The sequence below is a fragment of the Gavialis gangeticus genome, unplaced genomic scaffold (assembly GCF_001723915.1).
Source record: "Gavialis gangeticus isolate Ggan-Ray unplaced genomic scaffold, GavGan_comp1, whole genome shotgun sequence".
NCBI lineage: Eukaryota > Metazoa > Chordata > Crocodylia > Gavialidae > Gavialis > Gavialis gangeticus.
This window is the reverse complement of record NW_017729032.1, coordinates 182748179-182752986: the sequence shown is the minus strand read 5'-3', so window position 1 is coordinate 182752986 and position 4808 is coordinate 182748179. Positions and strand designations below refer to the sequence as shown.

Here is a 4808-nt window from a genome sequence, read left to right as displayed (position 1 = left end):
TTAATATGCTCTCTCACACTACCCCGCATGAGAAGCTTACCTATACGCATCAATAAAGTATCTTATCCACAGAGCTGTTTCTTCCTTAAGACCCTTCTTTTTAAAGCTCTCCTTTGCCATCATGCCTATAGAATCCCCAACAGCGGTTAGGCTGCTGATTTTCAGTGCTGACTTCAGTGCATGCCATTTTTGTGTCATTGATCTCTGGAGGCTTAACAGGGCAGCAGAGTGCCTGGTGCAGAGTTGAACTCTGGTGGCCAATGCCTCTGGCATGAGCGTGTGGCTGTGGCTCCAGCTGTTTTTTTCCACCTCTTCCTTCTTACCTACTCCCCAAGTCAGCACCTGGAACTACTGCCCTGGTCACCCCTTCTCCATTAAGGAACAGTTCTTCTCTTGTGTTCTCCTCCAGCATGTCTGTCTGTCTTATCTTTCACTTAGAAGGCAGGGTAGAGTTGTACCTTATAGACTAACTGAACTATCTATTAGTTGTTTGCTTTATTTCTAGATTGTAAATTCCTCAAGGTTGGTTACTGATTAGAAGATGTTGGGAGATGAATGATGTGAAGAGGAGGTAGAAAGCTGGAAGAAAGAAAAATGACTGGAAAATGGGAAAAATAGAGTGGGAAGAGGAGACAAGATTTCTGCAGGGTCTTGTATAATGGACTTAAGTTGTATGCATCATATGGGATGAAATTTAAGAGGCAGCAGAGGTATTCAAATAAGGACAATGTACAGCCTGATCAGAGAGGTGGTAAACAAAAAATTGCTTAGTAATGGGAATTTGGGCAGTGACAGGCAGAGAGTGTCTGAGGAACAGGACACACAGGGGAAGTCTGCAAGAATTAAGAAAAGAGATGACTACATGCTACAGTGGTCCAGCAACTTTGATCTCATCGTGACATATGCCAAGTGTTATATGTCAGGTGTCACTTTATTTTTATGTTGCCACATTGACAAGTTATAAATGCAATGTAGTAGGTTTCTATTATATTTGTACTTTATCTAAATTATTTACATTAATTTCTAATGTAGATATGTTTCAAAGACCTGCATGTTTCCATGTCACTTAATCGTGTTTGAGAAGCACTTCAGGAACAGAACTATGCACCTTTATTAAGAAAAAGACCTATAATAAAATAATGATTCCATTCCTATTGGAACTGACAAAAGCAAGGTAATTTGGAATTAAATCAGTTGTTGTGCCCTTAAATGAATTTAAACCAAGATATAATGATTTTAGATCAGCGCATCATACTTTAAACCCTTTGTGCTAGTAATAATGGGGCAGACAAGGTTCTTTGGGTAGATGTGGTGTCTTTTAGTTGGAAAAATTGTTCTTTGCAAGCTTTTCAGCACAAACACCCTTCTTCAGGCATAGGGAGAGTCTGTTGTTTTGTGTGCTGTCCTGGGTAGGATAGAAGCCAGTAATAATGTGGGAAGTTTATAGACTGCAACAAACTTTGCATTGGTATGAAACCCCTTCATCTAAGGAGCAATAATCAAACTGCATACACAGACATGCAGACAGCAGTGAATGGAGTCCAAAAATCTCTGTTTAACAGAGAGAGAGAGAGATGGAGCCCTAAGGAGATTTGTTCAAGTACGAAAGGATTTCCCTGCAAAAAGCAGCACTCTAAGGCTGTCATCCTGCTGAGACCTAACTTTACACGTTTCCAGGCTTCCTATTGAACTCTCTAGACCCGTTCACAGTATGTAAAATTCATGTTGTGTGTGTATAAGGCTTTGTGAGATCAGAATATAAATTGGGCAAATGTCTTGATGAGTCCTGAACTAATCCTGGTGCTGGGTCCTGAAAGTGAAATGCAGAACTCTGAGAGTTTAATGAGCTGTTGAGTGCCATATTTTCTTGCATACTTCACTCTCCCCCTCAAAATAGACATGGACCTTAGTTTTGGGAAAGCGGGAAGAAGAAAAGATTGTTTCAGAGTTATGGGTGTGTGGAGCAGGGACAGAGCCCAGCCTTCAGCTTGCTCATCCCCCTCCTCCTGGCTCTAGCAAAAGCTACAGTTTTAACCCTTTCACAGCTGACTTTTCACCAGCTCTTAGCTCAGGGTGGGCAAAATATGGCCTATGGGCTGCATCTGCCCACCAAGTACTTTAATCTGGCTCACGGCACTCACCAACTAATTGCACCCCGCCCGGCCAACATACTCTATTTGCTACCTAGATTTTCCGATAGCAAATAACCCCGAAGAATAAATCTTCGCAAAGCACCCTAAATTGTGTGCTCCAGGACAAACGTGGAGACCAGAGAGCAGGCAGCCCAGGGCTGCCCACTCCATCTCCATGCGCCATGGATCCCCCGCACTGAAATACCCTGCACCCCAGACAGCTGCTCCCGATTTGGCTGGGGTTTAGTGTGCCTTGAGACAAGGGAGCAGGCAGCCCTGGGCTTGCTGCTCCCCTGTTGCAAGGCACACTAAGTCCCAGGTAGCTGCTCCATGGCTGGCTGGGGCAAAACGTTTCTCAGTGCAGGGGCTCCATTGCGCTGAGGTACGCAGAGACGGGAGCAGCCAGACCAGTGCTGCTTGCTCCCCTGTTTTGAGGTACACTGCACCCCACCCTCAAGGCAGGGCTCTGCAGCATGTGGAGACGTGGAAGCAGGCAGCCTGTCTCCATGTACTGTACCCCAGCTGGCTGGGGCACGGGGTGCCTCAGCATGGGGGTTGCCTGCCAGCTACCCCTCCACTGAGGCACCCTGTGCCCCAGTTACCCCCCGCCCTCCCTGCAGCACATGGAGCATCAGAAAAATGTGTCCTGTTGCAAAGTGCAAGGGCAGGGGTGTGCACTGCAGCACAAAGTAGCAGCACAAATGTGTGCTGCTACTATTTGTGCTGCTGCAAAATCATGCCCGTGGTTTTAGTGTTCCAGAGTTGTATTTATGATTCAATATGCTTGTAATGACCCGGTGTTGTTGAATTATTTTAATGAAAAAGCCACAAGCATGAATAAGGACAGGCAATTGTCAGCCAGTCTATTGCAGCAGTTACAGGTAGTGAAAATTACCACGGCAGTTGTATCTCTTGAAGTAAACAGGACGGTTTAGGAGTGAGAGACTGGTGAAGCATTGTGAACTCTTAATGTTGCATACTTTCTGACATAAAGTCTAAAATGTCTCTGATGTTTCTTTTGTCATCTTCTGATAATGAGAATGCCTTGCATGGGCTCTCTTGGCTTCCTATGGTTCTGTATTCTTATTACTACCATCATACTTGGCTTCAAGCAATGTACAGGCTGTAGACTTTTGAACTGTGAAATGCCTCATTATTTCTTCACTTGCATCTGTTCTCCCCCTCCCCCTCCAATTTGCTATTTCTGTGCTTTTGTTTTAAAAAAACAAAACCCTTGTGACTGCACGTAGGTTAATTAAATTAACCCCCTCCCACCCAGAATGTAAGGAATCAGTTTTCTTTTTTTGCAAGTGGAAACGTTAGATAAGTGATCTTGCCATCTGTGACAGTAATTTGCCCACAAATTTGCATAGCTCCCTATAGCTTGGAGAAATGAAAGTGCCCTACTGTCTGGGACTTTTTGTCTCCAGAATGTGTTGGATTTGTTGCTGTGGAAGGCTTGCAGTGATTTACTGGGATGTCCGGTTGGAAGAATCCATAGAATAAAAACTTAAAATGCTCATTTAGAGAGGGGGAAAAAAAGCAGAAATTCTCTTAATCTTGGTTAGAATACCATCACCAATTAATACTAGGTTGTGCAGTTTTGTAGTTGGGGGGGAGGGGGCAGGGAGAGAAGCAGATTTTCATTGCGTCTTTAACATTGTACTTTTTTGTGCCTACTAGCAAATATTAGCTGTAACTACAGCAGCAGAACTGATTTGACCATTTCCCTCTGCGTTAAAGGAAATATTTTGATAGAAAGGAACTTCTATATTCAGACATTGTAGAAAAAATACCGTTCCCTTTAACAATAATGTCTGAGTAAATTCTGAAGCTAAAAGCCCAGCCTTTTAATATAGATCACAGTACAGAAATTGTAAGTATGACAAACCTTTTTTTCTCTTCGCAAACCATCTAGTTTTTTAATATAACATGCAAAAATTTCTAATTAAGCACAGACTAGATAGAAGTGCTATATCAGTATAAGTAGTGATTCTTGAAAGATTAAGAAAACATTAAAAACTGCATTTCAAAACTTTATCTTTTGCTCGTGTCATCCTGAATGTCTCTGTACCCATCTAATAGGATACATTTCCAATGTGTATGTTAGCTCTTGGTTTATATTAGAGTGGCAATACTTGATAGTTCAGATTGAGATTAGCTTTTTGTCTTTTATAGGCCATTTTTTCTGTGTTCCAAAATTCAGAAACATATTACAATTTTCTCTGAATTATGGAGGTCCTGAGGAGAAGGGTTCATGGTATAAACCTACCTACCAGCTTCCTCTCCTCCTTCCAGCCTGCACCATGGGTGGACTCACTCCGCTGCTACCTGCAAAACCCAGAGTCTCTGCAGCCTCCACGTTCTGGTCTGTTCAGGATGGGAGCAACTAGAGATGCCCTCTGGCAGGGCTGGAGGGAGCAGGGGGGTGCGGATCAGGAGTGAGGGGAACCAGCAGGGCTGTGGGGAGCTGTGGGTGGGGACTGAGGGGCACTGGCAGTGCCAGGGGGCTGGTGGTTGGGGGTGAGGGGCACCAGCTTGGTCCCAGGGAAGTGGGGGACTGTGGGTAGGGAGTGAGGGGCAATGGCAGGGTCAGGGGTCTGCAGGTCAGGGGTGAGGGGCAGCAGCAGGGATGGGGGGCTATAGGTTGGGTCTGAGGGGCCACCAGCATAGTTG

At 44.4% G+C, this 4808-nt stretch overlaps 1 protein-coding gene across 4 annotated transcripts in view; it reads left to right on the top strand.

Annotated features, from left to right (window-relative positions):
• SH3KBP1 (SH3 domain containing kinase binding protein 1) overlaps positions 1–4808 on the top strand; it is a 470950-nt gene that overhangs the window by 119705 nt on the left and 346437 nt on the right. The window contains exon 1 of one of the 4 annotated variants that reach the window (XM_019524797.1): positions 706–710. The exons of the other annotated variants lie outside the window; for them this stretch is intronic. The gene's annotated coding sequence lies outside the window, so the exon portion shown is untranslated. Of the gene's footprint in view, positions 1–705; positions 711–4808 lie in introns of those variants that run through there. 4 annotated transcript variants of the gene reach the window in all.